This window comes from Salmo salar, chromosome ssa19 (genome assembly GCF_905237065.1).
Source record: "Salmo salar chromosome ssa19, Ssal_v3.1, whole genome shotgun sequence".
NCBI lineage: Eukaryota > Metazoa > Chordata > Actinopteri > Salmoniformes > Salmonidae > Salmo > Salmo salar.
The window spans coordinates 4172826-4191687 of NC_059460.1; the positions used below are offsets into that span (position 1 = coordinate 4172826).

The 18862-nt window shown below is 40.6% G+C and overlaps 1 pseudogene; it reads right to left on the reverse strand.

Annotated features, from left to right (window-relative positions):
• LOC106578334 (ankyrin repeat and fibronectin type-III domain-containing protein 1-like) overlaps window positions 1-18862 on the reverse strand; it is a 60490-nt pseudogene that overhangs the window by 17817 nt on the left and 23811 nt on the right.

An 18862-nucleotide genomic window follows, 5' to 3' on the forward strand; every position in this document is an offset into this window, starting at 1 on the left:
GAAGTGGGACATTTAAAAAAAAAAGGCTATTTTAGGCTTAGGGGTTAGGGTTAAATTAGGGTTAGGGTTAGGTTTAAGGGTTAGGAGTTAGGATTAGGTTTAGGGTTATTGGGTTTGGGGTTAAGGTTAGCATTAGGATTAAGGTTAGGATTAGGATTAGGCTAGGGCCATTTAAGTCAATAAATGCCCTATTCAGGAGAAATGAACTAATTTTCTTTTCATGAGATGAGTCAAGGTGGAATAACAAGAAAACGAGCTGCAGCTCAACTCGCCCCCCCACTAAACCCCCCGTTTTCTTACCGCCCTGACACTGAGTAAGACAGACAGGTATAGCCGTCCGCTGGGGTGCCCGTGTTAGTCAGGGCCCCTTTCACAGTTTAATTAATAGTGTTTGGAGAAGGGGTGCCGGCAGGGCGGGGGGTGGGAGGGTGGTAGCAGACAGCAGTCCTGGAGGCCTGTTGAGGGACCGGGCAGCAGCTAGTCAGTGTTAATTTATACCCCTTAAACTAGCGTCAAGCCTCCGTCTCTACAAGAACAACAAACATGACCCGGTACAGACGATCTCAGCTACCGTGCATGAACTTGTGCTGCATACTCTGGAAAAGCCTGGCCAGGGGACTGAATGCTGACTATTATATAGATTATTACTGATGACTGTATGTCATGTTGCATTATATCGTTATGCTATATGTGTATATAGTATACACTGCTACCCCCCTGATTACTATACATGACGTTACATTATGTCATTACACTGTGTATATAGTATAATTATACACAGTATACTATATATGCACATACTGTACAACTACTACAATTACTATGGCATATGACATATACAGTATCATTGCACTATATACACTATATAGTAGAATTATACATAGTACACTATATATACAGTATATGCATATATTATCTCCAACCATTACGCTATTGGGCTAAGCTGACTGACTGAAACTGGATTCACAAACAACAGTGAAAATGTTCTATGTGATCTGGCCTTGACATTCATGGAGCCAATTTACTGTAAGTTGTATTTTAGAAAGAAATGCAAACCTGGGAGCCAGCTAATGGTGAAGCATTGAACAATATCTCCAAGATATACTTGGCATTTAATATGCTCCTACTCCAAGTGAGAGACCCATTATTCATTTCAGGAGAATGGCTGTCTCATGAAAAGATGGTGGCTCATTTCAGTGTGGCACACAGTGTGACTCACGTTTCCCCTAACCACAAATCTAGAATCAGATTAATATAGCCCCACTCTAACCTTAACATCTAGCAGGATTCATAAAGGTCTGATCCTATATCAGTGATTACAGATTACTTCTACCTAACCTCTATGTGTTGAGGTGAAAGGGAAGAGAAGATAGGGAGAACGTTTATACCGTGGTACACACAGTGAAGGTGTGCCTCTTTAATGTGTCCCAGTAGCTGGTCTAGCGCCTCCTTCTGGCCCCGCTGGTGAGGTGCGCAACCATTAATCTCCCTCCATCCTGACTATACATACACAAACAATACAATTAACAATAAATAAAAATGTAGATGAAGGTGTCAATATTTCAGGTGCCACCTACAACCATTGTGCCCTTGAGCAAGGCACTTAATCAAATTAATTAAGCAAGTGCCAGTCAAAAGTTTGGACACACCTACTCATTCAAGGATGTTTCTATATTTTGACTATTTTCTACAATGTAGAATAATAGTGACGACATCACAACTATGAAATAACACATATGGAATCAGTTAAGAACTCAGTCTTATTTACAAGGACAGCCTACTCCGTCCTCTCTGTTGGGGAATTGAACCCCGGTCTCCCGTGTGTCTGCAATATGGTAGACTGTCAAATGCTTCTCAAAGATGCCCTCTGGTGTTCAAACTAGCAATAGCTTAGCTAAGCTAGAATGATGGGAATAATCAAGTCAATAAACTATGGGTAGTTAGAGCCTATAGTTAATATGCTGTCAAGTTTGATGTATAACTACTAATGTTAGGTAGGTAGCTAACATACCGATACATACTGCTGTAATGATATGCTATGTGGATCGTAAGGACAGCGTAGCTAACAAATTGTCAGCCAACATAACATAAGGTAACTTATTTGAAAGTCATTACTTTCAGCCAACATAGCGTGTAAGGTGCAAGCTACCGCGAGGACGCACTCTATCGACTCTGCGGCTTGAGCATGCTTTTGGTGCACAGTCAATAGCGTGCTGGACTTCGGGCAAGAAGGTTGAGGGTTTGAAACCTGCACCCTGCTTGTTTCATTTGAAGTCGTGCACAATTATCAGTTTATTATTTGGTTTATATTGCCCATTCATTGTCAGTTAGAGACAGTAGTGCATTGGGACCCAAAAGCATAATCAGTGCTCTAACTCCTCCTTGGTTGTTAAGGCAAATCTGGTCTGTGATAGGACGGGGGGTTTTCCACACCTAGATCGGCTATTAGACTATTCTTTAGTAAAGGTTGAATAGTCTATTGTTCAGCTATTAGCCCCCCTCCCCAACTTGCAACAAATGGATGTATTTTTGTTGAGAGCAAAACTTTTTTATTTTCAAGTCCAAAATAATTTTTCTGAAAGCAACTTTTTTCTTTCTGTCATGTTGGTAACAATGATTCGGGAGACAGGCGCAGGAATGCGTAATAGGGTTTTTTTTCTTTCCAAATTATGGAGTGCCGTGTAAAGGCACGGGGATGAAGACCAAACAAACACGTAACAAAACACAGAGTTGAAACCCAAACAAAAGAGCGAGGAGTACCTCGAATAAATAACACAAGCGCACAATGATTATCAGACGGGACGAGACCAGTAATCATCTGTGCATTCCACAAGGGCACGAAAGCCCAAAACACACAGCACAGGTACTCACATGACCAACGGACATAGTAACAATAATCGACCCCACCATGGTGAACAAAGGGCACATATATACAAATACAATCAGTGGGAATAGGGGCCAGGTGTGCTCAATGAAAGTTCCAGGGGGATCCGTGACATTTTCAATCAAAAATAATTGTTCTGAAAGCTAAAACGAGGCTTCAGAGTAAAAAATAATTTTTGCAATCAAATATTTTGTAATAGAGCACAAAACTTTATGCATTTTATTCCCAAAAATATTTATAGAACAAAAAATGTATTTGAAAACAAAACTCCAATTTAATTTCGCTATCAACCACCCTCCATTTTGGCCATTTTTTGAGTGTCAGTTTGGCTACAACCAATACTGCCTTTCTTTCCGACACAAAGGAAGTCATAGAGGACACCTACGAAGAAGGACTGTGATGGCATCTCAGGTAAGCAGCACCGGGCGTTCTTCCGTCCAACTTCTACATAGCTAGTAGTTAGCGCCTACGATTCAGTGTCGGTTCATAACATTCTACTATATTACATAGATACATACATACCGTAGAATGATTAATCATGCAATTATTATTCTCAAGCTATCCAAAAACATTTAGCTACGAACACCTGTTCTCACCATTTTCAGTTGAATTCATCTAACTTTCTTTCATGGCAACTCATAAGCAGGCCATGTCCTATTTGTTTCATAGTCGATATATAATCATATTACATGACAGTGTAACGTTTAGCTTTTTTTTACAAAAGGATGAAAGAACACAATATGTCTGTCAGGGAATGCTATTCTGATATGTCAAATTTCAAATCAAATCAAATTTATTTTTATATAGCCCTTCGTACATCAGCTGATATTCTCAAAGTGCTGTACAGAAACCCAGCCTAAAACCCCAAACAGCAAGCAAAGCATGTGAAAGAAGCACGGTGGCTAGGAAAAACTCCCTAGGAAAAACTCCCTAGAAAGGCCAAAAACCTAGGAAGAAACCTAGAGAGGAACCAGGCTATGAGGGGTGGCCAGTCCTCTTCTGGCTGTGCAGGGTGGATATTATAACAGAACATGGTCAAAATGTTAAAATGTTAAAATGTTCATAAATGACCAGCATGGTCAAATAATAATAATCATAGTAGTTGTCGAGGGTGCAACAAGCACGTCCGGTGAACAGGTCAGGGTTCCATAGCCGCAGGCAGAACAGTTGAAACTGGAGCAGCAGCACGGCCAGGTGGACTGGGGACAGCAAGGAGTCATCATACCAGGTAGTCCTGAGGCATGGTCCTAGGGCTCAGGTCCTCCGAGAGAAAGACAGAAAGAGAGAAAGAGAGAATTAGAGAGAGCATATTTAAATACACACAGGACACCGGATAAGACAAGAGAAATACTCCAGATGTAACAGACTGACCCTAGCCCCCCGACACATAAACTACTGCAGCATAAATACTGGAGGCTGAGACAGGAGGGATCAGAAGACACTGTGGCCCCATCCGATGATACCCCCGGACAGGGCCAAACAGGCAGGATATAACCCCACCCACTTTGCCAAAGCACAGCCCCCACACCACTAGAGGGATGTCTCCAACCACCAACTTACCGTCCTAAGACAAGGCCGAGTATAGCCCACAACGATCTCCGCCATGGCACAACCCAGACAGGAAGACCACGTCAGTGACTCAACCCACTCAAGTGACGCACCCCTCCCATGGACGGCATGGAAGAACACCAGTAGGCCAGTGACTCAGCCTCTGTAAAAGGGTTAGAGGCAGAGAATCCCAGTGGAAAGAGGGGAACCGGCAAGGCAGAGACAGCAAGGGCGGTTCGTTGCTCCAGCCTTTCCGTTCACCTTCACACTCCTGGGCCAGACTATACTTAATCATAGGACCTACTGAAGAGATAAGTCTTCAGTAAAGACTTAAAGGTTGAGACTGAGTCTGCGTCTCTCACATTGGTAGGCAGACCATTCCATAAAAATGGAGCTCTATAGGAGAAAGCCCTACCTCCAGCCGTTTGCTTAGAAATTCTAGGGACAATTAGGAGGCCTGCGTCTTGTGACCGTAGCGTACGTGTAGGTATGTACGGCAGGACCAAATCGGAAAGATAGGTAGGAGCAAGCCCATGTAATGCTTTTTAGGTTAGCAGTAAAACCTTGAAATCAGCCCTTGCCTTAACAGGAAGCCAGTGTAGGGAGGCTAACACTGGAGTAATATGATCAAATTTTTTGGTTCTAGTCAGGATTCTAGCAGCCGTATTTAGCACTAACTGAAGTTTATTTAGTGCTTTATCCGGGTAGCCGGAAAGTAGAGCATTGCAGTAGTCCAGCCTAGAAGTAACAAAAGCATGGATTAATTTTTCTGCGTCATTTTTGGACAGAACATTTCTGATTTTTGCAATGTTACGTAGATGGAAAAAAGCTGTCCTTGAAACAGTCTTGATATGTTCTTCAAAAGAGAGATCAGGGTCCAGAGTAACGCCGAGGTCCTTCACAGTTTTATTTGAGACGACTGTACAACCATCCAGATTAATTGTCAGATTCAACAGAAGATCTCTTTGTTTCTTGGGACCTAGAACAAGCATCTCCGTTTTGTCCGAGTTTAAAAGTAGAAAGTTTGCAGCCATCCACTTCTTTATGTCTGAAACACAGGCTTCTAGCGAGGGCAATTTTGGGGCTTCACCATGTTTCATTGAAATGTACAGCTGTGTGTCGTCCGCATAGCAGTGAAATTTAACATTATGTTTTCGAATGACATCCCCAAGAGGTAAAATATATAGTGAAAACAATAGTGGTCCTAAAACGGAACCTTGAGGAACACCGAAATTTACAATTGATTTGTCAGAGGACAAACCATTCACAGAGACAAACTGATATCTTTCCGACAGATAAGATCTAAACCAGGCCAGAACTTGTCCATGTAGACCAATTTGGGTTTCCAATCTCTCCAAAAGAATGTGGTGATCGATGGTATCAAAAGCGGCACTAAGATCTAGGAGCACGAGGACAGATGCAGAGCCTCGGTCTGACGTCATTAAAAGGTCATTTACCACCTTCACAAGTGCAGTCTCAGTGCTATGATGGGGTCTAAAACCAGACTGAAGCGTTTCGTATACATTGTTTGTCTTCAGGAAGGCAGTCAGTTGCTGTGCAACAGCTTTTTCTAAAATTTTGGAGAGGAATGGAAGATTCGATATAGGCCGATATTTTTTTATAATTTCTGGATCAAGATTCGGCTTTTTCAAGAGAGGCTTTATTACTGCCACTTTTAGTGAGCTTGGTACACATCCGGTGGATAGAGAGCCGTTTATTATGTTCAACATAGGAGGGCCAAGCACAGGAAGCAGCTCTTTCAGTAGTTTAGTTGGAATAGGGTCCAGTATGCAGCTTGAGGGTTAGGAGGCCATGATTATTTTCATCATTGCGTCAAGAGATATAGTACTAAAACACTTTAGTATCTCCCTTGATCCTAGGTCCTGGCAGAGTTGTGCAGACTCAGGACAATGGAGCTTTGGAGGAATACCCAGATTTAAAGAGGAGTCTGTAATTTGCTTTCTAATGATCATGATCTTTTCCTCAAAGAAGTTCATAAATTTATTACTGCTGAAGTGAAAGCCATCCTCCATTTGCGAAGGCTGCTTTTTAGTTAGCTTTGCGACAGTATCAAAAAGAAATGTCAGATGAAGAGTTAGACCAGAAAGTCAGCGCCATTAATTAAGGCAAGGATGCCCCATGTGGGCTTTAGAATGGTCAAAGGAAGTCTCCAAACAATGGGCATTGTGTACAATGGAGAAGAGTTAGGGAGTCTTTGCAGCGTGTAGATGGTGCAGGTATCATTGCCAGAATGATCCAGCTTCGTTCCATTGTTCTGTAAAAACATCCTGCACCTCTGTCTCTAATCCACATTGATACAAATCATTAATTGATAAGGTACTAAGATGTATAATGTCTCCATCAAATCTAAGAAGTTATTTTAACTTTTTAATTCTTACTTAAGCGTAGAAAAATGTTCACTGACATATGAAATTGGAGTTGTTCTGCATCAACTGGTAATACATAAATAATGAAGCAGGTCAATAGGTTAAACATTTCACTTTTAATTTCAATGCTTTTTTCAAGATACAACAGGTAAGTATATTATTTTGTATACATATTGCATATTTCCCATCACCTAATGAACAACCACAAGACCAGTCTGGTGTTACCTTTTTAGGGTATAGGGGGCAGTATTTTCGATTTCGGATGAAAAGCGTGCCCAGAGTAAACTGACTAATACTCGGGCCCAGAGTCAAATATTTGCATATTATTAGTAGATTTGGATAGAAAACACTCTGAAGTTTCTAAAACTGTTTGAATGATGTCTGTGAGTATAACAGAACTCATATGGCAGGCAAAAACCTGAGAAAAATCCAACCAGGAAGTGTGGAAATCCCGCGAGTGCGCCGTTCCTTCTTTTTCTCCTGGAATGAATACGCTATTGTCCGGTTGGAATATTAGCGATGTTTTATGTTAAAAATACCCTAAGGTTTGATTGTAAACAACGTTTGACATGTTTCTACGACCGGTAATGGAACATTTTGACTTTTCGTCTCTGGTACTGCGCTCGCGCGTTATGCCTTTGGATAGTGATCTGAACGCACGAACAAAACGGAGGTATTTGGACATAAATATGGAGTATTTCGAACAAAACTAACATTTCTTGTGGAAGTAGGAGTCCTCGGAGTGCATTCTGATGAAGATCAGCAAAGGTAAGAGAATATTTATAATACTAATTCTGAGTTTTGTTGATGCCAGAACTTGGCATAGCTTGCTTCGATGGCTGAGCTATGTACTCAGAATATTGAACAATGTGCTTTCTCCGTAAAGTTATTTTGAAATCTGACAAAGCGGTTGCGTCAAGGAGTAGTGTATCTATAATTCTTTCAATAACTCTTGTAAATTTTATCAACATTTTTGATGAGTATTTTTGTAAATTAATTTGCACATTCACCGGAGTTTTGGTGGGAATACATTTTCTGAACATCACGCGCCAATGTAAAATGCTGTTTTTGGATATAAATATGAACTTTATCGAGCAAAACATACATGTATTGTATAACATGAAGTCCTATGAGTGCCATCTGATGAAGATCATCAAAGGTTAGTGAATATTTTAGCTGTACTTTTGGTTTTTGTGATGCATGTCCTTGCTTGGAAAATGGCTGTGTGGATTTTCTTGTGAAGTTTGTCCTAACATAATCAAATTTTATGCTTTCGCCGTAAAGCCTTTTTGAAATCGGACAATGTGGTTAGATTAACGAGAGTCTTATCTTTAAAATGGTGTAAAATAGTTGATTGTTTGAGAAACTGAAATTATGAGATTTTTGCTGTTTTGTATTTCGCGCCATGCTATTTCACTGGCTGTTGAATAGTGTGGGACGGTCACGTCCCACCTAGCCGAGAGAAGTTAAGCTTTCTGTGCTGTATTGACATATCCTGAAAATGACATCTGCTGCTTTAGATTGAATGGTGATATCTCAGTTATTGTTTTCATATCTCCAAAAAATAAGCTATTTTCTTTACTTTCAGAGTGCGAGCTGATCAAGGGGTCAAAAATGTAGATATTGCCAGATGTTCACATTAAATGTTCACATTAAACTGTTCTGTGTTATTTTTCTCTCTTTCTCTCTGCCTGTCTTGTTGTACATGGAACCTGTCTCACATGCACAGTCTGGAGGAAGAAGGATACCTTGACTTGTCAAATTCTATCCACCTCTTCTGTGTGGGATATGTGTTCAGATCTGTGGGCAGATCTGCAGCATTTCACAGAGAGTTGGAATAATCACCCTTTAAGTACAGAGGCGAACCTGACACCTCACCAGCTGTGGCATATCGGAATGCTCCAAACACCTGTGCAGATTTTTGTTTTTGCCTTAGCACTACACAGCTGATTCAAATGATCAAGTCATCATCAAGCTTCAAGTGGTATTTATGTCTAATAATGACATAAATAAATCAAATTAAATAAATAAATAAATTGTTTGTCCTCATGTGTCTGTTTTTCAGCATAAAGTACTCTGGCCACTTAGTGTGGACATCAGGAGAGACCACACACACACAATAACTGTCTCTCTCCTTCACTTCATCCCTCTCCCCCTCTCCCTAAATCCTCTAGGTTATATCAGCTGTGTCGGTGAACCCCTCCCGCATCTGAACTGGCTGACACAGAGGGCACAGCATGATCATAGGTGAGAGGTCAGGTCAACAGGAAGTATTATTAAAGAGATGCTTTACATTGAAATACAGATAGAGATGTAGTAGTCCCAGACTTAATGATCCAAGGTAAGTTTTGCCTTTCACTTCCTGATGATTATGATGACTGACCGCGTTAGAATAAAAAGAAACAAGGCTTAATCATGCTCTCTCTCTATCCATCTGTCTCTCGTCTGCATGTATGTTTTGATGTCAGAGAGGAAGCCAGTCCCGTCATCGATAACCTTCGGGCCAACCGGGGGCACAAGGCTGGTTAGGAGACACCGCTAGAGACACTGCAAATGTGATGAACTGAGAGAATATTAGGGTAGCACTGTAATTGATTAATCATATGCTGTCTGCCTCTGTTCTTACAGTGAAGGAAAAAAGTATTTGATCCCCTGCTGATTTTGCACGTTTGCCCACTGACAAAGAAATGATCTGTCTATAATGTTAATGGTAGGTTTATTTGAACAGTGAGAGACAGAATAACAACAAAAAATCCAGAAAAGGGCATGTCAAAAATGTTATAAATTGATTTGCATTTTAATGAGGGAAATCAGTATTTGACCCGTCTGCAAAACATGACTTAGTACTTGGTGGCAAAACCCTTGTTGGCAATCACAGAGGTCAGGCGTTTCTTGTAGTTGACCACACGGTTTGCACACATCTCAGGAGGGATTTTGTCCCACTCCTCTTTGAAGATCTTCTCCAAGTCATTAAGGTTTCGAGGCTGACGTTTGGCAACTCGAACCTTCAGCTCCCTCCACAGATTTTCTATGGGATTAAGGACTGGAGACTGGCTAGGCCACTCCAGGACCTTAACCTGTTAGGGCTAGGGGGCAGTATTGACAAGGCCGGATAAAAAACGTACCCGATTTAATCTGATTACTACTCCTGCCCAGTAACTAGAATATGCATATAATTATTGGCTTTGGATAGAAAACACCCTAAAGTTTCTAAAACTGTTTGAATGGTGTCTGTGAGTATAACAGAACTCAAATGGCAGGCCAAAACCTGAGAAGATTCCATGCAGGAAGTGGCCTGTCTGACAAGTTGTGTTTCATCTTGGCTCTTTTTATTGAAGACTGAGGATCTTTGCTCTAACATGACACTTCCTACGGCTCCCATAGGCTCTCAGAGCCCGGGAAAAAGCTGAACGATATCGAGGCAGCCTCTGGCTGAAACACATTATCGCTTTTGGCAAGTGGCCGATCAGAGGACAATGGGCTTAGGCGCGTGCACGAGTCGACCGAATGCTTTATTTTCTTTCGTCTGTTTACCTAAACGCAGATTCCCGGTCGGAATATTATCGCTTTTTTATGAGAAAAATGGCATAAAAATAGATTTTAAACAGCGGTTGACATGCTTCAAAGTACGGTAATGGAATATTTAGAATGTTTTTGTCACGAATTGCGCCATGCTCGTCACCCTTATTTACCCTTTCGGATAGTGTCTTGAACGCACGAACAAAACACCGCTATTTGGATATAACGATGGATTATTTTGGACCAAACCAACATTTGTTATTGAAGTAGAAGTCCTGGGAGTGCATTCTGACGAAGACAGCAAAGGTAATAACATTTTTCTTATAGTAAATCTGACTTTGGTGAGTGCTAAACTTGCTGGGTGTCTAAATAGCTAGCCCTGTGACCGGGCTATCTACTGAGAATATTGCAAAATGTGCTTTCACCGAAAAGCTATTTTAAAATCGGACATATCGAGTGCATAGAGGAGTTCTGTATCTATAATTCTTAAAATAATTGTTATGCTTTTTGTGAACGTTTATCGTGAGTAATTTAGTAAATTCACCGGCAGTGTTCGGTGGGAATGCTAGTCACATGCTAGTCACATGCTAATGTAAAAAGCTGGTTTTTGATATAAATATAACTTGATTGAACAAAACATGCATGTATTGTATAACATAATGTCCTAGGGTTGTCATCTGATGAAGATCATCAAAGGTTAGTGCTGCATTTAGCTGTGGTTTGGGTTTTTGTGACATTATATGCTAGCTTGAAAAATGGGTGTCTGATTATTCTGGCTGGGTACTCTCCTGACATAATCTAATGTTTTCCTTTCTTTGTAAAGCCTTTTTGAAATCGGACAATGTGGTTAGATAAAGGAGAGTCTTGTCTTTAAAATGGTGTAAAATAGTTATATGTTTGAAAAATTGAAGTTTTTGGATTTTTGAGGAGTTTGTAATTCACGCCACGCCCTATCATTGGATATTGGAGCGGTGTTCCGCTAGCGGAACATCTAGATGTAAGAGTGTGCTCCTAATCTCAGCTCGTTACCTGTATAAAAGACACCTGGGAGCCAGAAATCTTTCTGATTGAGAGGGGGTCAAATACTTGTTTCCCTCATTAAAATGCAAATCAATTTATAACATTTTTGACATGCGGTTTTTCTGGATTTTTTTGTTGTTATTCTGTCTCTCACTGTTCAAATAAACCTACCATTAAAATTATAGACTGATCATTTCTTTGTCAGTGGCCAAACGTACAAAATCAGCAGGGGATCAAATACTTTTTTCCCTCACTGTAGCTAGCTAAACAATTAACCATAATCCCAACTCATGACGTTACTACCCTGCATGAATCTGCAGGTAGCTAACCAACCAGGTTCAATGTTAGCTAGCTAACAATAGGCTATAACTAGCAAAGCAAACGTATCTGAGATGCAAAAAATATTACTACACAGATCATACACGTAACATTAGTTAGCGAGCCAGCCAGCTAACATTAGCTAGCTAGCTAACAGTTTGCTTTAACTTGAAATGAAAATGACTTTCTGACAAAATTTGAAATGTGTAATATCTGAAAATGTAGCTAGCTAGACTATGTTACCCGTATACATGGATGGACGCTTCTCCCTCTCTGTCACGAATGCCATGGTTGCCCTTAGTTTGAAGATGTAATCCGCAGACAGGTGTTTTCTCCATCTCCTTAGCTATCATACTCAAATTCCACTGATTTCAAAACCCGGTCCTCCAGAAAGTGGAGAGCAACAAACACTTATGCAGTTCTACTATGTGATATATATTTTTTTAAAGCGGCGTTACAAAGGATTACCTACACATACTGACCAGCTCAAATGAAAAAGTTTATGTTCAAATGGCTCTCCAGTAAAGTAGTGGCGCATGACATACGCCCAGTTTCCTGAAACGAGTCACATATCAAATCCAAACAGGAACTATTATCTTAGCAGGTGACCTTAATCATACATTCCATTAGATTGACAGGCGTAGCATTAAAAAAGGCAAATTCAAGGAATTTCCAAAGTGTAATCTAAAACATGACAACTGGAGATTACTATTTCCAACTCAAAAAGACTAGTCCTTTTTTTTCTCTAAGGAAAAAAAGCTGTTCAAGAATTGACTACATTTTTATTTCCAAAAATGCTCTGAACAATTTACTTAAAATGCTCTGAACAATCATGCTTAATTATATCAACAGAAATTACACTTAGCGACAGAATATAGAAAATGAACATTTACCAATACAAATGTAGACATAGAGGACAGTGAAAAGCCACCCCCCGATATATTTTGGGATACTTTTAAGGTGTACATTAGGGGAATGATAATCAAACTCTGCAAAATTTAAATCTAAGTTAGACATTTTAATTAAAGAAAAATAAATCACTATTTTAGAAAAAGCCCAGATCTAATTAAATGGAACAATCTTTCCATGAATCTTATAGGTAGAATAAATCTCTTCAGAATGGCTTGACTCCCAAAGTTTTTATATTTATTATCGGTAATCCCAATTAACCCACTGAAGACATTCTTTAAAAAATAATATTAGATCATAACAGTCTTTATCTGGACAAATCAAATTCATAGGATAAAAAGGAATGTTTTACATCTTCCTAAGTCAGAGGGTGGTTTTAACCTTCCGGACGTTGAATTGTATCAACTTGCCACCCAGGGCTTTTACTTGCAACAAATAGTTAAATGCAATAAAGAGGAACAATGGGTACATATTGAAGAAGTGCATGCTCACCCACAGAATCTTTTCACGTGTCTATTTTCTAAGCACAATGTCACATCCTGACCAGTATAAGGGTTATTTGTTATTGTAGTTTGGTCAGGACGTGGCAGAGGGTATTTGTTTTATGTGGTTCGGGGTGGTGGTTTATTTAGTGGGGCGTTTGATTTATTATTTCCGGGTTTTTGGGTAATATTCTATGTTTGTATTTCTGTGGTCTCTGGTCTTTTGTATTTCTATGTCTGGTTTATTGGGGTTGGACTCTCAATTGGAGGCAGGTGTTTTCTCATTGCCTCTGATTTGGAGTCCTATATATGGGTATGTGTTTGGTTTAGTGTTTGTGGGAGATTGTTTCTTGTTTTGCCTGTGTGAGCCTTACAAGACTGTTTTGTTGTTCGTGCATTTTTCGTTTTGGTGTTTTTGGTGTTCTCTTTATTTAAAATAAATGATAAGATGATCTTCCACATTCCTGCTGCGTTTTGGTCCTCCATTCCCGACGACAACCGTTACACACAAAGCTAAGAACATTAACAACTTCATAGTTAAGAAGACTATAACAATATGGAAGAAAATTAAACGTATTCTACATGAACCAATATCACTTCCTAAAAACACAACCATATGGAAACATAATTTGATAGCTTTTCAGAATTCACCAATAAATTGGTCTACATGGATAACTAAAGACATAGAAACCGTAAATAACTCGGTAACAGGAAATACATTTATTTCCATGACGGACTGACCAATGTAGATCTTTTCAAATACATGCAACTTAAAGACATTTCTATTTGAAATCTTTTGGACATCAGAGTAATCTTGAGGGAACCCAATTTGAGTCAGAAAAGAATGTACATATCATAGGTAAGATATGCAAACCTTGCAGAGAGCCTATCCAACTGACAATCTCCTAGAAAAAACTATACCGGACAAAAATATAAGTGCAACATGCAACAATTTCAAAGATTTTACTGAGTTACAATTCATATAACAAAATCAGTCAATTGAAATAAATAAATTAGGCCCTAATATGTGGATTTCTTATAATATATGGATTTCATATAAATACATGGGGACGTGCATTATCATCCTGAAACATGAGGTAATGGTGGCAGATGACTGGCACAACAATGGGCCTCAGGATCTCATCACAGTATCTCTGTGCATTGAAATTGCCATTGATAAAATGCAATTGAGTTCGTTGTTCGTAGCTTATGCCTGCCCATACCATTACCCCACCGGCACCATGGGGTACTCTGTTCACAACGTTGACATCAGCAAACCGCTAGCCCACACAACACCATACACGTAGTCTGCAGTTGTGATGCCGGTTGGACATACTCCCAAATTCTCAAAACGATGTTGGAGGCGGCTTATGGTAGAGAAATGAATGTATTGTCCCCCGCACAAGGTGCACCTGTGTAATGATCATTCTGTTTAATCAGATTCTTGATATGTCACACTTGTCAGGTGGATGGATTATCTTTGCAAAGGAAAAATGCTCACTAACAGGGATATTACAGCTCAGGAAACATGGGACCAAAACTTTACCTGTTGCGTTTATATTTTTGTTTAGTGTTCAAACTACTGGAACCAAGACAAAGAAATAACTGATATAAGCACAAGATGGAGGGAATGTTGGAACATAACTAACAAAGTTACAGTTAACGAAAGTGTACGCTTAATCCAGTATAAAATATTGTATAGTATTTATTATACAAGAGACAAAATCCACAATTTTACAGCACAATGGCAGAGTCATGTCTGAAGTGTAAAACTAACAATGACTCAATAATCCATGCCTTCTTGAATGCTATAAAGTCCACACACACACACACACACACATACTATACAGACAAACACACTACACATCCTTTCCCCCTCCCTCATTCACACTGTATACATACACAGGGGTAAACAGGTTAGTATAGACTCTCCCTCTAGATAGAGAGAGCATGCCAGCAGTGTCCCATGGAGGAGTAGAAGAAGGAGGGAGGACGATGTGCTGGTGATAAGACGGCAGCAACACAGACATCTTGGTTATTCCCCGTGGGCCCCTGGAGGCTGGGTGAAACACCGTGAGCTCTATTCCCGGAAAGGTTCCTGTCCTGACTGGACAACTAGCCTCTTTAATGGCCTCGGCGGAGAGAGTGGTCCTCATATAAGGGCCTCACTGTTGGGCATTTACGGCCCCAGCTCTCACTGACATGCAAATATTTCCAGTGGTGGCCCAAATAGAAAACACAAACACGCAACCATTGAAATTAGCTCGGAGGGAGGGGCGAGAGGGGAAGGGGGTAGGTGGGTAGGGGGAGGGAAAGGGAAAGCCCTGCAGTTTCTCTCTCTCTCACGCTCTCTCTCGCTCTCTCTGTCGTGTATACAGAGATATACAAACACTCACTCACAAACATTCTGTACAGTGTACACACACTATACAGACTTGCACAGACAAATGAATACACTCATTGGTATATGTCTGTATGTGTTTAATATTTTTTACACAAGTACGGAAATAAAGAAACGTGCTTAAAATGAACACGCGCCCGCGCACACAAACGTGCAGATAAACAATTACATATGTTACATATACAATAACGTATACATATTGAAGGCCATTAAAGAGGCTAATGTGTTCTAAAAGCCAGAGTACAAACTGTCTATTCTTCAGTCATACACTGGAGTTACATCTCCCTCTCTTTCCTACCATGGACATTCAGGTCAGGTATTGAGAGACCTAAGAAAGTCAACACCAGTTGATGCACTGAGGTTTTTAGGCACACGCTCTAAAACTCATCCCAAACCATGCCGTCAGGAATCCCACTCGGAATGTGGAAGCGACTGAGGGCCGGGTACATCTAAATAGTCTAAATGGGCTTCCTCTCCTTGTGTCCTTACTGAGAGAGAGAGAGAGCGATTGAGAGAAGGAGAGAGAGAGGGGAGGAAGAGACAGAGCTCGAAAGAGAGAGTGCGAAAGAAAAAGGGAGAGATGAAGGAAGAGAAACAGATATCGAAAGATCAAGAGAGAAGAAGAGAAATAGAGAGCTGTTCTGGCCACTCATCTCTTCAGCTGTTGACTTGGATGACTTCACACCACTGATCTCATTGGCCCAAACACACAGCTACGGTTACACACACTGACGTCCGGCCTGGATGGGGGGTCCAGCTGCCAACCACCACCCACCCAATACCATGGAAGACGGAAAGAGGTTCATAAGCAAAGTTGAAACAACGTTGGCGTTGGAAATTCTGCTCAGAAGACACATTAGATGTGGGTTCAATGAGAACAACACAACGCATTAATGGGCACACACATGCATGCACGGATGCACGCATGAACACACACACACATACATACATACACACACACACACACACACACACACACACAAAGGAGGGGATAGATTGGTGGACTTACTGGAGGGGGAAGTGCAGGACGGGGTGCAGGTCTGGGCAGGACCCCATCCCTTCATGTTGTAGGCAGACACCTGGACATAGTAATATGTCCCCTGTCACAGAACAACACAAGGAGATGGCATTAGCACAATGCATTATGAAATACAATGTAATTAAATAAATTAAACAAAATAAAAAAATAAAATGTCAACATTTTAATGGGTCTTGTTAATTATTACTTGAGTGTCTCTGATAGTGATGCAGTTGACAAATGATATATTCTCTTTCATAGCATATACAGTACGTTGGGTGGCAATGTTTGTCCCTGCATGTTTTATACTGTGTTTGTGTGTGTGTGTGTGTGTGTGCTTTGATGTAACAAAGCCCAGCAGAAAACCATTGTAGAGATTGTATTTATAATGCATATGTGCTGCTTACTATCGAGTGCCTCCTCAGCTGACCATAACTCACTGAGGCCAGGCCCAACATCAGGTTTCCTTGACCCCTCGATGAACTATAGCTATTACAGCATGACCCCACAGCCACTTCCATCTCCATGTCACTATGCATCCCTACGTGTCTGTGTTGCAGTGTGTTTGTGTGTGTGTGTGTATGTGTTTCTATCTCCATCTCTATGTGTGCAAGCATCCCTATGTATCATGCATCCCAGTGTGTGTGGGAGGCTCCCATCCCATGTCTACAACAGCCTACCACCACTAGCATCACAAGTAACACAACACATGACCTTGCTGTGGAACCAGCCTGCCCTCCACTTTCCAGCCAGATCAATCAGGCAGCCGCCAGCCACTTCCTGACCCCACGCTGACTGCTGTCATGTCACGGTGGCTCCCGTCATACTGCACTGTGCCAAGGGGCAGCATGGTGACAGGAGACACTCTTTTCACACCACTTCGATACAGCTACGACAGGAAGTGATTTTCTTGGCAGGTGAGTAGAGCATTTTCAAAATCAAATCAAATCCAATCAATTTTATTGGTCACACGTGTTTAGCGTAATGCGGGTGTAGCGAAATGCTTTTGCTTCTAGTTCCGTCAGTGCAGCAATGTCTAACAAGTAATATCTAACAATTTCACAACATATGCCTAATACACACAAATCTATGTAAAATAATTGGATTAAAAATATATAAATATATGGATGAGCAATGTCAGAGTGGCATAGACTAAGATACAGTAGAACAGTACAGAATACAGTATAAACATATGAGATGAGTAATGCAAGAAATGTAAACATTATTAACCTCTCTAGGCTAGGCGGGACGAATTCGTCCCACCTACGTAACAGCCACTGCTATCCTGTGGCGCGATTTTCAAAACCTTAAAAATCCTATTACTTCAATTTCTCAAACATATGACTATTTTACAGCCATTTAAAGACAAGACTCTCGTTAATCTAACCACACTGTCCGATTTCAAAAAGGCTTTACAACGAAAGCAAAACATTAGATTATGTCAGCAGAGTACCAAGCCAGAAATAATCAGACACCCATTTTTCAAGCCAGCATATAATGTCACCAAAACCCAGAAGACAGCTAAATGCAGCACTCACCTTTGATGATCTTCATCAGATGACAACCCTAGGACATTATGTTATACAATACATGCATGTTTTGTTCAATCAAGTTCATATTTATATCAAAAACCAGCTTTTTACATTAGCATGTGACGTTCAGAACTAGCATACCCCCGCAAACTTCCGGGGAATTCGCTAACATTTTACTAAATTACTCACGATAAACGTTCACAAAAAGCATAACAATTATTTTAAGAATTATAGATACAGACCTCCTCTATGCACTCGATATGTCCGATTTTAAAATAGCTTTTTGGTGAAAGCACATTTTGCAATATTCTAAGTACATAGCCCAGGCATCACGGGCTCGCTATTTAGACACCCGGCAAGTTTAGCACTCACCATAATCATATTTACTATTATAAAAGTTTCATTACCTTTTGTTGTCTTCGTCAGAATACACACCCAGGACTGCTACTTCAATAACAAATGTTGGTTTGGTCCAAAATAATCCATCGTTATATCCGAATAGCGGCGTTTTGTTCGTGCGTTCCAGACAGTATCCGAAATAGTAAAGAAGTGTCACGCGCATGGCGCAATTCGTGACAATAAAATTCTAAGTATTCCATTACCGTACTTCGAAGCATGTCAACCGCTGTTTAAAATCAATTTTTACGACATTTTTCTCGTAGAAAAGCGATATTATTCCGACAGGGAATCTCCTTTTCGGCAAACAGAGGAAAAAATCCCAAACGCGGGGGCGGTCGGGGTCACGCGCATAAGCTAGTGTCCCTTGATCGGCCACTTGAGAAAGGCGATAATGTGTTTCAGCCTGGGGCTGGAATGACGACATTCAGTTTTTTCCCGGGCTCAT